This window comes from Neodiprion fabricii, chromosome 1 (assembly GCF_021155785.1).
Source record: "Neodiprion fabricii isolate iyNeoFabr1 chromosome 1, iyNeoFabr1.1, whole genome shotgun sequence".
NCBI lineage: Eukaryota > Metazoa > Arthropoda > Insecta > Hymenoptera > Diprionidae > Neodiprion > Neodiprion fabricii.
In genome coordinates this window covers 34,457,984-34,475,359 of record NC_060239.1, presented here as the reverse complement: position 1 = coordinate 34,475,359, position 17,376 = coordinate 34,457,984, and the positions used below count along the sequence as shown (strand labels likewise).

Here is a 17,376-nt window from a genome sequence, read left to right as displayed (position 1 = left end):
TTCAACGACGATCACAATTTAACGAAATTATAGTTTTTGGGGCCAGAAACCGACAGAAATATAATTAAGATTCTTGTCATGTTCAGCCAATCATTGCGAATAACGATATGGTGTTGCCAATGGCGGGAAAACTTTCAAATACATCCAGCGTCGGATGCGCGGGTTAATTTGAATTTCGAACGTTTGTATGGGGTGTGCATGTGCGTGGATGGGGCTTAACAGTATGCGCGCGCAAACGGCAGAACTCGCCAACTGACATCGCGTAAGAGTGTTTCGTTCGGCGACGATATTTTCCTCGAAATAAAGGGTGAGTCTGCATTGTTATATTCTGTATGAACGTTCAGCGGTATTGGCTTCAACCGGTACGTTGAATTGCCACGGTTATGAAATAGCCTGCTATTTGCGAGAGACTGTCGCCTGCTATTATCACCAGTAAACTTCGCCTCATCCAAAAAACGAGAGGCGTGACTTTTAGGTTAGGGTTAGGTTAGTCCCACCGCTTACGTAACGCACAAGTTTCGCACGCAGTGCGCGCGCATGATCTATCGAAGGGCTAGTTGATGTTTAGTCGTTCGATTACTCGATTCAACTGCGTCGAGGTATCGAAGCGAGGGCGGCAACGGTTCGAACGTTTGAATTGCGACGTGTATGAAACAGGTAACGAATACGATGTAAAAAATCTATAAGCATAACGCAGCCAACTTCGCATTCTTTGGATAATATTTATCAAATTATGTCTCATCGTGAATTCGTTAAAAATAAGAGGGTTGCAATATTTATTTAGTATTAATTGGACACAATTCCGGCCATTTTTCATACGTTCAAAACTTGAAAAGGTTTTAGAAGCTTGGATAATTGCGAGCGAAGTTTCGATACATACGATAAGGATAAAAACGAAATCTACAGAATTATTCTGAAAATTTCCTTCTTTGTTCAACAATAAATTGCAGCGCGGTATTCTTCTCGTTACATTTTACTAATGTGTTTCTTTTGTTTTTCTCTCCCTTTTTCTCACTTCTCGCACTCTTTTTTACCATGCAAAATGTGAGCATACACGGTGCAGATAAATTATATCTCTCTGGCGGAGCGTTTCTATTCTACTGAACGATATACGTATATTTCAGCTCTTCCGCATCGTGTGTGTATATAAGCATTGGAATTGAGAACTGTAGCGAGTGTCCTCTCGCAATCTCTTTTTTCTTCAATTTCTTTGCTTTTCTTGCTTGACAAACATAATTCTTTTTTTTTTCTTTTTTGGTTTACCGTTTTTTTTCATTCTGTTTCTTCATTTTTGACAAATAGTTTCCAGTTTCACGCGAATACAAGGAAGCAGGATACATGCAAGAGCAGGTATGACTATAACTGTACGCACAGAGCTTCAGGAATTTTTCAACTCCTCTTCCATGCAGAAAAACACACGTGGCATAGCGTCATATCTAACAAATTTCACATCACAAAGAGATTCCAAGCAAATTCTGTAACGTAAACAGGTCATTTGACGGTTTTAATTTTTCTCAATTCTCATTTTACATCTGCTCGATTTTATCCCACTACGAAGATATGCCTATTGTATCTATAGAATACACATACATACTATTAATCCCCATATAATACAGGTTAACAAAAATTATTTTTTTAGAGCTTATACTTAAATAGATATTCAAGATTTATTTATCAACGTAAAAAAGACAAAAGTAATAAATGAAGATTTTGGTTATTATTCGATGTATAGAATCAAAATTTATTTACTTAAATATAAACAAACAAAAAAATTTCTGTTAACCTGTAATTGGTTATTATTTTTGAATAAAAGTGATTTAAATGCGAAACTGAAGTTTGTTTAATTGTTATTTCCAAATTGTTTCTAAAATCCGAAGTATCGTTCTGGCTTCTACGAAAGCAAACTTTATCTAATAAAACTATTTTTTCTTTCATTAGCTACGTGGAAGACGGAAGATTAGTAAATGAAAATGCGACATTTAGAATCCAGACTAAAAATTTGCGCTGACCGGTGTAATCGTTCACGTGTATTGGAATTTGTCTTTTCTCGTGTCAGGCCGATTGTTGTACGATAGCAGTGGATGTATAATGCATACATAGCGTTTCCCTCGTCTCATCCGTGTCTCGTTAAATTGCCATCGCATTGCTGGTAAAGCATCTTGTCCCTATTGTCGCTACGTCACGACGGACGGATGTTAGATATATCCCAGAGCGCGGAGAATGCCGTTGTCCTCTGTGCCCGGATGTAACGGGATTAACTTGAGACCTCCTCTCGACGCCGAGGAAACCCGGAGCTTGACGCACTCGAGGTATTCGCCGTATCCAGACATCCGACGGTTCGCCTGCTGCGGACGTCGCGGATACCGAAGTGAAAAACGAGAGATCCGTGCATGCGAAGGGAAGGCGAAAAAGAAAAAAATGGAATTAGCGGAAGAGAGAGAGAGAGGGCGGAAGGCATTTGTCGATTAGGCTGGAGCTGCGTCGTAAATCGTAAAGCAACCGTTGCAAAAGTAAACCTTCTAGCTGCAAACCTCTGCAACTGCATCGCTCCAAGATTTATCACGACGTTAGTTAATCCCGGTGAAAATTTTACTTTTCGAGGAACTAAATGTTTCCATTGCCACTGCGCTTCCTGCACGCTACGGAAGTGGTGGGCGAGTCTGATGCACTCCTTTATAAGACTTGAGAACGCAACTACCGCGCCTTTCTTTCCATTCTCTGAAACTCGACTCGTGGTTTTCAACCCCCCAACAGCACGGAAGAAGTGTGAATAAAAATTGTACGGTTTTTGTTTGTTTGCTTAACCGACTGATGATGGCAAGGAAACGGAAAAATTTGGCGGGGTTTCTCGTTGTTCTCCAAGGCTCGAATGGCAGTCCTGATCTTGAATCGGGTGAAAACCTTCTTATTCGTCCTTATATTCTCGTCTACATATTTATTTTTTCTCTAGTTAATGTACTTCACGATTTTCTAGCATAAGGTCGTGTGCCACGTCGCAACACTGCTGCAGAAATGAAAATGACAAATGACGGTTGCTCACGTGAATGAAAACTCGCGATTGGTTCCCCTTCAACATGCCATTTCGATTTTCACTTCTGTCATTCAAAGCATTTTTGTCCGCTATACGATCTTCATGAATTAACGTCACTTTCAAACAGACTTCTGAACTCGTCAAAACGAAAGTCGTAAACGCATATACAAACGTCTGCTACGAAACATCATCTCTCCAAAAGAAATGATCGATTTTGTTGTCTCTTAACCAGTTTTCACTGTTAAAAGAACTCGTGAGAATTCCTTGGAAATGACTTGTAGAACCATGTTACACCGTACGAATACTCAAGTCTTTCTGAAAATGAACACGATCCGCACTTGGTACAGTTTTCAGTCAACGGTATGACAAAGACAATAACAAATTAACGCATACGGATGATCAGTGATCACGTAATGCCAGAGAAACTAAACTTCTGCAATTTTTCCCGACTACCGTACCTGAAAATAGGGGTCCAACACTATCGCAGGGTGTTTCCGGAGCAAGTTAGACCTGCGCAACCAGCTTGTCATATATTTATACCACTCGTCCATATAATTGTCCACGTCAGCCGACCGCAGTACCGAATGTCAAAACGATCGATAGATTCCCGGTGGTGGTGTGCAATTCCATTTCGCAAAGGTAGCCTGCAGTAGGTACCCAACCGAGAACACGTGCAACGGAGACAGGCGTGATATTGCTGGTTCAAGGTGGAGGTGAGGGTGTCTGAGATCATTTAGCAAATCGGGTGATTGTTTCGGTAACATCACGTTGCGTCATGCGGCATCCTCTCTCTCCGTCCCTCTCTCTTGCTCGCCGGGAATATCAACCTCGAAGAGACCCCATGGTCCCTGGCGAAGAACCTAGTGGGGCTAGTGGCTCCCAGCGACCGCCACAGTTTGTAGACCATGTAATCGCCGGTGTACTGCCACCACCACGAAGACGCGCCCTCGGCCCCGTCTCGGCGGGCTTCGACGTTTCGCGTTTCGCGTTTAGCCGCCGCCTCCAGCCGCAACACTCCAAAGCCATTATCGTTACAGTCTACCGGCACTCCTTCCCGAGCGGAGATACCTACAACCTCCAGGGAAGACTCCATTATTTTTTCGGATATAATACATTTTCCGCTTAAATCTTGCACCTTTTTTCTACCTCACTCGTCATTGTACTCCTCGATTATGCTTAAATGAAGATTTTTAAAGCCGCGATCGAACGTCGACGAGGGACGTGTTTCTTTTCTGACTCTTCTCCTTCGCTGCAGAGACCTAAATTGTTTCGTCGTACCCGGTAACAGGTTTACCTTTCGGCATTGTTCGGCTCACAAAGAAGGTATCTCAGCACGATCTCTCCGATTTTTATCTCTTTTCCGATATGTCATAGTAGACTAAAAACTAAGCGACACGTATTTTTTTTTTTTTACCTGTCATTAAACACTTTAAAAGGGTGAAACCACCCTCCAAAATAAGGCATGTCAAGAAGGGACGATTTAGCAGTTTCACCCACAAGAACATAATATTGTTTAACCAATTCAAGTGTCAAAGTTTTCTCATAACGAGAAAGGAAAAAAACTGCCAAATCGCCTCTTGACACGCCTTACTTTGGAGGGTGGTTTCACCCCCTTGAAGTGTTTAATGACAGGTAAAAACACAAAAAATACGTGTCGCTTAGTTTTGCCTCTACTATAACATAGTACTAAAAAAATAAAATCGGAGAGATTAACCTAGGATACCTTCCTTGTCAATATCCCGTACCGTTTTCACGCCATTGTGCCCAACTTCCGTAGTATACATAATTTGTAAAACCAAGAGATTGAAAAGGCGCGAACGCCGAAATGCTTCTCCCGGGTAGACCGGGTTATAGAGCAGGATACGTATAGGTACACACAAGTCCGTACTACAGGAATATCCGCGGTAGCCGAGAGATACCGGTAGGGTGGTTTATAAGAACTCCGATTCGTCCCACGGAGTCCCGTATCCCAGAGTATCGGAGATCTTCCGGATCCCGCTCGCGGTATTCTCTCCATGAATTCAATTCCGTGAGAAATACAGATATCGGAATCCAAAACATAAGGAAAGAGGTGAAGCTCTCAGATTGCCGGAGCAATCTCGGAACGTAGAGATACCTAACCGAAGTGGATCCTCCTCCTCCTCCCCCCCGCCCCTCCCGCGGTTACGTGTAGCCACTGTACTCCACTCGACTCCTCGGCACTCTCCTCCACCCCCGCCGTTTTCTCTCGCACGTGAGCACAGACACACGCGTGTCGGCGTGTTCATGTGGCAAAGGCACCGTCCCTGCAGAAACGGCAGGCGGGGCGAATGACACGGACGGAGTGCGGCAATTTCGTGCAATACCACCGGCATACCGGGGGCCCCAGGAATGTTGCTTAGCATTTTCCAGCTTCCGAGGTTAGCTCCGTGGCCGGCGTAAGCCAGCCACCCCCTTTTCCATCCTCCTTCTCAATGCCCCCGCCTGCCAGCTTTCTCTTGTATACGCTTTTCCTGGCGGCGTAACAATTGTCATTATCATTATTGTTATCGCCGTTATAATCATTAATATACATACACACCCCGCGTGCTTCTTGATTTATATCATTTAAACCACTTTTCACTTTTTTCCCCTGCACGTTCTCTATGTTCGTTTTTTTTTTTTTTTTTTATTTTATTTTTTGTTCTTTATTCGTGTTTCATTTTGCCTTTGTTTCTCCCCGTCGGATTTCTCTTTGACTATTCTTCTCCTCGTACCCTTATTCGCATTGTATATAATGTGGCATAAATTTCTACGAAGTTCGCGTCCTGTTTTTTTTTTTTTTTTTCTTAAACACTTTTATAAATCTGCACTCGTTTGGAAACTGAGTTTCACCTCACTCACTTTTGTCACCCTTTTCGCAGCGTATTTGCATTGATTAACTCGAAGCGTTATCCCCGTTAATAAATATGCTTCGAATAAATAATCCCGTTCAAAGGGGTGGAAACGGATCTCTCTGCGACGGAATATTCTTTTCAGTTCTCACAAATTTACGATCTAGCTTGTTGGACCGCAGACTGCATCTTGTCCAAGTTTGTCAGAGTTTCAAATTCGCGAAACTTTGAATACATCGAGATATACTGTTTTCACGTAATAAATACACAAACACATTTTACGCGTGCGTTGGGATTTACAGAGGAAATTCAACAACGATGGTGCTTCAGCGAGTGGTTTCATTATTCTGAAAGGGCGATACGGGGCGAAATTATACCTATTGGTATATCCGTACCAATACACGTACGTTTTGAAGGAGCGAGTATGGCACTGTGGATGTTGTGTAAATCACGATGGAATTCGGTATACGTATACATACGTGTATGTGTATATATGTATATATACACACACATATATATATATACATATATATATATACGTACATATGTTTCTATCCATCGTTGGATAGGTGCTTTAAAAAAGATTTAGTGACGTCGTTGTTACTCGCCCGACTCAATCGTGATGCAATCCGCGTATAAGGAACGGGACTTTATGAAGCGACCTGCGAGGTTTTTTCCAAAATTGTTTTCCTAGCTGTACCTACACATATATCATCGCATTTGCACGATAATTAGATTCAAATTTCTATAAGCCCTCGAGCATGAAACTGCTGAGTGATTCATCAGCGACGCGATATTAATTTAACTTTGAGAATTATCGTTGAAATATAAAGCGTAGAAAAAATTTTTTTCTAAAAATATACGATAAAAAAATGATGAAAAAAAAGTGTAAAATGAAAATTCAGACCGACGCAGCTGCTTCGTACTCATCGTCATTATTATATAAACGCGACTGTGCAGCGATGGCGCATACATATTTTCAATTATCTACGAAGCTGGATTACACCGACGGAATAATAATCCGTTGAAACGGATTTTTCTGCCTGTACCACAGCTTTTTTTTTTCTTCTCGTCCCTTCTACTCTACTTCGTAAATCAAACATTCTCCTCGCGTCTCCGCCCCTCACATTGCAAAGTAACAAAATATTATTGCGAAATCATGACGCTGGGAATACAAAAATTCGGATTTTTTTCTGTCCACCGTACTTTGATTCGCTCTTCAAAGTCCTTCCGAATCATGGGAAATTATTTCTATTGACCCCGAGGTGAATACTTTCGGGTGAGCTTACAATCCAATATTATTTCAAGGTTATTATTGTAGCTTGAAACCGCACGTTCGTTTAAAAACTTTTCAATTATAGTCAAGTGAGTGAATTTTTTGGATCTTTTTTACCGCTGCAGGGTATAATTTACATATAGCATGTATTTTCGAAGACCCATGTTCCACTTTATTATTATACTTGCAACGTAATATGCCGAAAATCCACCAACCCTGCATGATTAGGATAATAACGCGATGAAGACGTGCCGAATTCGCACACAGTGATGCCGTTTTAATAACGCGTCTTGGTAGATATTTTAATATGTAAAGCATCTCGAATCAGCCTGCGTGCAAAAGACCTTTTCACGCGTGAAAAAGCACCCAAGTTACACACACGCGTGCATCCCGCGTGGAATATGATATCCTTCCCCGTATTAATTCGGTTTTAATATGAATTTCCCTCAAAATCACCGCACACGTATAAGCATATGTAACAGAGCCGTGTGTATAACGGTACGAAAAATTCGCTTGAAAATCACAGGATAATTCCTCGCGTCACATTACACGCGTCTATTGTGCGTAACACACGAGATGAAATGTAGGTACCAGAAATTCACCCACCATGTAGCATGGGGATAATTCTGCGAACAGGAATGAATAAACATTATACACGCTTACCCGCATGCTTCGGTAATCAAATTTGAAACTTTATGTGTCGTGTAATTGGAAGGTGCAGCGTATATTTGACGGTGAATGTTACGTTTATTCGATCGTTAAAAATCCGACGAAACACGTCATGGGAGTGGGTATTATCGAATAGTGAATTTTTCACGCGATATACGACGTTGTACAGCTGATTAATTACGTCATTTTCTCACGCACAGAATTTTCTTAAAACTCTCTCTTTACCTCGGAGTCGAATTATTCCATTCCCAGTATAATCGCTGTTCCTACGATACTTGTAAACTTGCCGGTAACTGTAAGAATGCAGGCTTGAATTTCATTCGGAATATCAAACAGCTTCGGTCGCACCGAAAGGGAGACTGTAAAAATGTGGGTGAAAAATGATAGACCGGATTAGACGAATGGCGGTATTCTTCGTTGAGTATAACGTGGCGAAAATTTTGGCGACGCGACTCCCGTAATTTGGACTGCAGTACGGAGTTTAGCGCACGCCGTTATAACTCGGAAGGCTAATTGTCGGATAACCGTATCAACGCGGTGCAAATTTTGCTGAAAAAGCAGCGGATGTGTATACCATGCGTACGTCGAGCTTTGGTCGCGTATGCATATATAGGGTGGAAATTCGTACAGCTGGCGAGCTTCGCTTGGCGATAAAAAGTAACGCTGAGGCTAATCTGTATTATGCACACGCCTCCCCCGGCTATCACCCAAACACCCTCTCCTCTCGCCCCTCTCTCTCGGTTCCAGGTGAGCTCCGAATGAGAGAAGGGGAGGAACGTGTGTGTGCAGAAATCGCAAAATATTAGGCACAAATTGCCGCATCGCGCATGCGCGAATACGCGAATTTATCGCGAGCCTTGGTCGAGGTTGGTTGGTGAAAATCGATGCTTTTTATTAATTTTATTACGAGATTGTCGTACGTTTAGTATTAGCCGAATTATCATGTTTCGAAGCCACGGTTGTCTCTTTGAAAATACAAGAACAGAAAATATTGAATATAAACAAAAGCTTAGGTATCGATGTTTCATTTTTAATTGGTTAAAAATTGTTGAAAATCTAGTAGATTCGTTCGCTTTCGATATAAGCTTTTTACATTTTACAAATTCAATGAAACAAATCTCCTTATTTTTCGACAGTTAACGCTTCGAGTCATAGTTGTGATTATTCTTATCACTTTATTTTTTGCATATTTAGAGAACTTCATCATATTTCCTTCCGGTTTTTTGCTATTTCTGATAGTATGCTAATAGGTTTCCAATACTCTAGGGTAATTATTGCGATGTAATGTCAATTATTATTGTTAGAAAATTTTGAAAATTCTGTATGGCACATCCGATTAGTGATCTCGAAAACCCCTGCAAATAATTTTTTGGCCGTATTCGATCAAATTTAAAGATTTTGCCCACCCATATTGAATCTACTATCTTGAATTTTCAATATCTGATTCCAGCTTCGTCATCAGCGACCCCAAAAACTATAGAATACTATTTTTTTATGAAAGCTGACTCAGCAAAATAATGTGTGACTCAAAGGGTTAATTCCATATTGCCGTCCCTTGATTAAAACCAACAACCAATATTTTGAAATAGAACGTCGATGTATGTATTTACCTAAACTTTTCTGTATAATTTTTATATTCACAATGAAATCTTCCTGGCTGACGAGTATAATAATTAGTCAAATACTCGATGTACGACTATCTCATGATAAAACTGATGATAATTATCAAATTTTTTGCCACCTATAAACCGACTCAAACGAAGGGGGCAAATCATTTCGCGAAAATGGGTTAATTCGGAGATAACGGAAGCTTCGGGCGTTGCTTTTCACGTTCTAAGAGGTCAATGAGAGCCACCGGAAATTTCCGCTGGCTCCGAGGACGTGCGGGATAATCTTGTTGTTGATATATCCGTGTCCCGATTTCGGAGCCGAATGGAATCCGCGAAATATCAACCCTCGGGACTCTTAACGCGGAAAGAGTTCTTCCCGATGTTGTTGCCGCTGCTGCTTTCTCGCCGGCGACCCGTGGGAGAAAAGTAAAGCTGACACTGAGCTCCCGGAGGCAACACGGCCGGCTGAATACCCGACAAATAACCAATCCCTCGATGGACGCCAGGACCTCCGGCCAACGGACCCTCGGGGGAGTTCGCCGTCTTTCCCGTGGGCCTTACATCAACGAATTTTACGTTTTTCAGCGGACAGGGCCATTTTGAATGCGCGAACATTCGCAAGAATATAACGTGAATTAGAATTTTATACGCAACGAACGATCCATTCTCCTGGTAAAAGTGACAATTTGTTGACTTCCATCCGCCCATCAACTGCAATTGTCGATGATACTTCAACGAAATAAAACGAGCTGCAGCAAAAGGTCTGATTGTGAACGTTCATTCGTCGGACTGGTATTTTGTTTATTTGTGTTTCGTCCAAGCGCACACGCATATATATATATATACACGAGAAATCGACTTTTTCCGAGAATAATGAAAAGTTGCAACGTGATTGAATCTACAGTGTTTTTCCCAATTTTCAATGTTCGCGCAGCTATTGACCCTTTTAAAAATGAAATGTAAAAAAAAAAAAAAAAATTCCGTAGCAATTTTGTGTTGATGTAATAAATTGTATAACGTTTGTATGTACAATATGTTTTTATAGGTATGCGTATCACTCGTATCTGTAACGTGTCCTGTATTGATTTTGTCGGTAATTTGATAACGTTAAACGCGGGAGTGCAGTCCGGTAACCAATAGCGAGAGAAATATTCCTACGAACATACTGTAAGGATGAAAATTGAATATGATGAAGAAAAAAAAAAAAAAGAGAAAAACAGCATTAATTTGAATATTGTATGAACGTTTTTTTTTTTTAATTTTTTTTTTTAGTTTTGTTTTTAGACACGCAACTCGTACATATACACGGCGTAATCAGATTTCCATAACCTTTGTAATGGACATAAAATTGCAGGTGATTTATTTTTCATGCATGTATTTTTTTGTTCTCCTTCTCAGAGTAACGAATACGCGATACCTACGTTCATTGTTTCTGGGTATATATACATATAAATATTTTGAATAATTACGCGAACTGCGTAGGACACCTGCGTATACAATCTGTAATCGATATACGTCTGCCCTTTATCTCCAAAAAAGCTTCCAGCCTACCGCATTAATGAGAGACCGCGGATCAGCACCAACGAGGAAACAATCGCAGAATCGTACATTTTCAATATCGCGTATAACGTGTAAGCTGGTGGAAGGGCCGATTTTAGTTTTCGTTTCGTTTGTTCGTCTCCCCTAAAATCGAAACAATAATAATAATAATAATAATACGATTCCCCGTAACATTAGGATGCAAAAATTTGAAGCACCGGATATTTCGTATTTACATGCATACAATAATTATCTTAGCCACGTGACTGTGAAGGTATACCCGTGTCTATATGTATAGGATATGTGCATGCATGCACCTATCCTATACATTACGTATACATGGTATATTCTACACGCGAAGCCTTGATAAATGGGTTCGCACGCCGGCTTAACAATGCCGGAATGATTGGCTCCGCTGTCTAGCCTCATAGAGTGGGCATTCGCTACTTACAATGCTCAATATACTATCGCAATTCTACACTGCCGGACGCGAATCTCCCAATTCTCGGCGATTCTGTACCGTTCGCTCTCCCTCCCTCTCACCCCCTCACCCCCTGCACTTTCTTTGTCTCGCTTCGTCGCCCCATCTTCCTCTCCTTATCCAGAAGAGAGAGAGAGAGAGAGAGACGGATACCGTCATAATTGGCCACTCGAAGTTCAAGCTGTATTTGAATTTTCCGCTGAAACGATAAATGATTAGGCACCTCTCTGGTCTCGCGATTCGTAATTTGCCTTGCAGGTTTTAAAAAATGACGAGCTCAGCGATATTAGAATCTGATCGAAAATACCGGGATTTAATCGTGACTTGAAATTTCTATGTAATTATAAAATACTTGATTTTTCACATTGATACCTTATGTTTATGGAACTCATTTATTTCTATCTCTTACCTTATAGCATGAGGATTATTTTTTCATTCGTTTTCACCAACATCGGCGCAAATAACATCGCCGGGGATTTTGAAATCCTTTTCTTCTCTTTGTAACTCTTAGTCCAGACCGATTGATCCTAAATCGACAGAAGTTTGTCGATCGTCGTTTAGCATCATTTTGATCAATTGAGATAAAACTTCTTAACCGGTTGATTGGTAATGGATCGTTTACGTACATTTTTTAATAACTCCCGAGATTTGTCGATGGATTTGGTACGTACACGAGCGTTTTGGGGGTCGCCGAATCCAAATTTTAAAGCAGAATTGAAAAATTCGTTATGAAAGATCCAAAATGGCTTCAGAAGAAGTGTAATAAGTCTTTTGAATCTTGTTACTCGGTTTTCTGTATCATTATAGCAATGAAACTAACAACAGGACTGAAAATTTAACTCGACTTACCCCTATTTTCACCCTCAAGGGGTGGCAAATTCTAAAAATAACTTCTGAAATTAAATCAGGGATCCATAAAAAATCCCGGGTGCCAATTTTGTTGTAACTTGACCGGTTATACGTGGCAACCAGTTTTGGCACGAGAACTGGAAAAACTCTTACCAGTCAACCGATCAATAATTAATCCCGATTCGATTCCGACCTTAATTGATGTTATAATTATACATCGCTACCCGAGATTTGGAAAATGGAATTTCTACCGATTTAACTTGGAATTAAAAATACACACGATCAACGTCCCGCAGCTTATACATAGTACATCACGTACGGTGCATGCCAGTCTCCGCACGGCCACGCCGCATGCGGTAAGTGGTGATAATCGTGGTGTCGCGTCTAGCTGAAACCTCGCGCCACCCGATATCGTCCGTAACCAACTGTAACCGTACACAACTAAGCGTGGAGCCCTGTTTGCATTTGCATACGCGGAAGCACGCGTGCGGCTGACGTGCGTCGAGAACCTAATAATCTCGTGAACGGCACGGGATGTTTCCACATGCAGATTGAGGGGAAAGGATCGAGATTGACTCGTAAGGTTTGTCGGGATCGGTGTGGAAAAAAAAATGAAGCAGCTTAAGGGGTTTTGAAGAGTAAAAAAAAAAATATACTTTAGTATTTTTTTTTTTTTGTTTTTCAATATAATAAAAGAATTATTTCATTCAAATTTTAGGCATGTACAAGAAGAGTATTTGATCGGTATTTCATAAAATTTTTATCGAAAAATTTTGAAAAGTCAGTGGTTGAAAACTGGTTTTTGGACACACGTTGGAAAAAAATGTCGTCGCGGTGATCTGGATAAGTCACGATGGATTTATCTCAAATTAAAAAACCAAATATTTTTTGTTGATAGGTCAGTGATTGAAAGAAGGATTTGTTTTATTTTTATTTTTTTACTTCGGTCACATCTTATTTTACTAGGCAACGCATGGTCTAGATTTTACCAAAAATTGTACTCTTTTGCATAAAACTATCTAAAGTTCAAGTTTCAATTTTTTTAAAAATCCCTCGTTTAATTACAAGCTATACGATATTTGGTTTTTTTATTACAGATAAAGCTGTCACGAATTATCCTGATCACCGCGAGGATGCTTTTTTCTAAGGTGTAATTTCATCATTTTGGATGAAAATTTAATAAAATATTGTTCTTTTACCTACCTAAAGTTTGAATGCAATTTCTTTTATTATGTTGAAAAAACAAAAAAAAAAAATGCAGAAAACATGTTTTTCTTTTACCTTTCAAAACCCCTTGATATACGGTTGGTAGTTTGCAGTCGGATGATAAAAATAGGGGAAGGAAGAGAAAAATTATAAAATACATATGTAATAGATGTGATATCGTAAGGAAACGTATAGAAAAAAAGAACGAAGAGCGATTTGGTGAGATGTGGCACGAATTGAAATAGCTTGAATTGCAAATCCCCAGCGGGCAAAACAATTTTTGCGTATAAAAGTGATCCCTTGATCCTCGTAATTGCGAATGGTTTATTAGCGAAAGCTTTTCTGAAATTTTATATCCGCTCTATGTAATTGTCGTCGGATTCTCATACAGCCAGTGTTATAATCCTCGTAACAGACTCGTTTCGCAAGGATTATGTTCTTCTCGCACATTGTAATTCCTTTATAATCCGTCTAAGCTCAACACATACGTGGAAATAGGATGATAAAAACATTACGTGATACACTTCGCGACTGTTTCTATTTCTTTTTCCTATTTACTCGAATTAAATTGTTTCCTCAGTTTACCGCTTGTGTAACATCGTAAAGTATAACTTCACTTTTTTCACTTTCCCTTGTATTGCCAATTTTTTGTCACATAGATAAATCAAAAAACGCCGGGATATATACAAAAATTTCAGAATCGATCACACTGTAAATTAATGTAGGGAATTCTTAACCGGAGAAATACTGGAATTCAACAGATCTTCAAATAATGCCTCACGATCGGTTTTTTCGCGATGAAACGATCACCATCCGTTCTCGGTACTCGAGTTCATTTCTACAGCTGTATAATACCTATGTATACATACATGAATAATTATTACCGACAAGTTTCCGTTATAATATATTTTCAAGATATCTCAAGAGGCATTAAACGTTTTTCAGGCGATTTCCACGTGCTGCAATATTATTTCCCCATTAAAATATCCGATTATAACTAAAAAGTACAGCGCTGTAATGATTTTAAGGTCGTTTATTCCCCAGCGGTATGGAATAGACTTATTCGGCTGCGCTTTCACGTTCCAGGACAACCGGAGGTAGCGATGAGGGTTGACTAACTTCAAGTGTGTTTAGAATATTAGTTATACGTTATTATAGTTTATTGTGATGAAGTTCACGGAACAGGAGAAACAAAGTGTGTAGTTCAGAGGATAGGGGAGAAATGTCTTGGGACGAACGGAACGAAGCGTCGGCGAGTGCGGAGAGCACAGAGAAGGTGATAGCCAAGTGATATGGAGAGACGAAGAGGGAGACAGTGAGTGTGAAGAGGGACCGAGGACGTAACGGCTCTAACTTTTTTTTTTCTTCAAAACTGCGCTGCGGAACAAGTGATTTGACTTGCTATGGCTCGATTGAATTATAAATGTAAATTGTAAGGAATGTGTAAAAATCTTTCATTGTAACGGGATGAATCGTATTCCAATAAATAGAATTTCAATCAAATTCATTGGGGTTGCGTATTACTTTCACCTATACTCTATTTTTTCGTAGTTCAACCAGCGCGATAGTGAATTTCGTTCAGTGTAACGACAAAAATATTTTTAAACAAAGAAACATAGGTGAATCTAGCAAACGAAATAACGCCTTCTTCGGCACTGATGTTTTTTCAGTGTAGGTACAGCTTTATATACATTATCGTGCTCCTCTTGTCCTCGAACGTTCAGCTGGGTTTTGTCCATCGGGCATATTTCCGAGCGTACGACCCGGCGAAGAACAGATGCGACCCCGTGCAAGCTGCGCAAGGAAATTAGAAGGCGTGTTTTTTCGTTTCCCTCCTTTTTCGACCCAAGAAAAATACTCCATTTTCTCCTTATACTCATTTGAAAAGAATCGTTAGGTATCCGCACGGCTGCACACGTACGCGTCTCGTTAGAAACGACGAGTCGAGTGTTAAATATGATACGAGGAATCGCCCTGTAGAATAAGGAGAAGATCCATCCATAAGGACGCTGAGTAAAAAGACCCGGTGTTTCTTCTTTGTGCTAACGATCCGCACGGGGTGGAAATATTCTTTCCCGATAGTAATGACGGCGTCGTTCGTACGCTCGTCGAAACGCCGAGGGATAACAATCTCTCTCCTATTATCAGGCACGCAAAGCGCCGATGATATACCTGCAAAGTTACTCATCCTCTCGACTATCTTTAAACCTGATCTAAATCAGGAAGATGGAATATATGGAAGAACGGAGATCCGAGCTTGCATGTGTGTCAAATAATAGGCGGAAATATCTTCACCCGACCTGCCTCGTGTTCAGCCGTGTAACGGATCTATACGTAGGTATGCATACGTGGTTATAATACGGATAGATCCGAATTTCAAGATGGTTAATCAACGAAACTTTTCGGCTTCCGTTGTAATTTAAAGCCGCGTTTCGTCACGTATACCTGTGTCTGTAGTACCAAGGGATTTTCGCCGTCGAAAACTACGATAATTTATCATAAATTCGACGTACGAAGCTTTTCACGATCACGGATTATACGGTCGCAATTTTACGATGTGGAGAAAAACCGTTGTGTTTGATAACAGAAAAAAGGTCCTAAGGGAACCGTTACGTCGCAAAAAAAAAAAAAAAGAAAAGATTATTGCAGGATGCGAGTATCGGACAATCGGATTAACCAATTGATTTTTTTGAAAAACTAAACCTACAAATTTTTCAAAATCGCCGGAATTCAAGTTACTCGAGAGAGACAAAGAAACTCATACTTTCGTCCTATAATTGCTTCCCTCAATCGGAGAGACTTGGATGTTTCGGCCCGAGTGCCTCCGAAGTATCAACCGTCAACGAATCCGAAGCGCCGCGATCGAGACGAACGACGTTACAGGTTTAATTCCATGAACCCTTGCAGCATTTCCAAGAACAATGCCGAGGGAAATTAATCCGATGCCCGAGGAACTTTTGGGATGTAATCCATTGCCGAGTTAGGACGAGGCAGTTTTAACTTAACGACAGGGTTTAGTACCTCCGGGTGTTAACGCTGGTCAAGACTTCCGAGACTTTGCATGGAGTGCATCTGCGGATCGAGACGTATAACGATACATGTATAGTCGCGATGCGATATAAAGATTGCGAAACGCGTCCATCCGCTGCGAAATTTTTTCTTCTCGCCCGTCTCCCGGGCTGCATTCAACGAAGCTCGTTTCACCGCTTCCGCATGCCCTGCAAAACGCTGTTTCCTGCAGAAACGCCGGTTTGAGAGTGATTTAATTAGCGTAGTAAATTACCTGTTTCCAGGAGGTACAAGATATAAAACCTTGTATCCGACAGCGTCGTTCGTTGAACGAAGGTTGTACAAAGCGCGTTGGAAACGCCCGAAGTACTCAGGTGCTCGAAGAGGAGGTTCATATTATATCGAATCGCGGTCTATTCCCGCGCCAAGCTTTGGCAAGGCATAAAACATCCTCTGCTCTTCTTCCTCGACACCAAATAAATTTCAAACAAAAGCACGTGATGCGCGTACGTTATACAGGTATGCGTATTAAATACCTATATAAACCCCACTTTGTGATCTTGCCGCATTTTGAGACATCATTAGATACGTTTTATACATAGAAAGTTGTTCTCCTTGTCCAGTGAAATGATATTGATTACTCCGCTCTGATATAACTCTCTATGGTTACTCGGAATTCCGATTATATTCACGAAATTTGCGCCGCTTTTTACGCAAGAACGCTTTTGAAATTCCGGGGAAAACCGGGAAACCGTCGGTGTATGAAATGATGGGTAGTTTCCAGGAGACGGCGCTTCGATATTTCCGTTATTACGCTCTTCATTGATACCGAGTGAATAAAATCTGAAATTCAC

General features: G+C 40.6%; 2 protein-coding genes across 4 annotated transcripts in view; one reads left to right on the top strand and one right to left on the bottom strand.

Moving 5' to 3' along the window:
- LOC124184229 (lachesin-like) overlaps positions 1-17,376 on the bottom strand; it is a 99,496-nt gene that overhangs the window by 28,502 nt on the left and 53,618 nt on the right. The window lies entirely within an intron of this gene.
- The window catches only part of LOC124184092 (4-coumarate--CoA ligase 1), a 73,819-nt gene continuing 56,673 nt past the window's right edge, over positions 231-17,376 (top strand). Inside the window, exon 1 of the mRNA XM_046573604.1 lies at positions 231-307. The gene's annotated coding sequence lies outside the window, so the exon portion shown is untranslated. The remainder of the gene's footprint in view (positions 308-17,376) is intronic.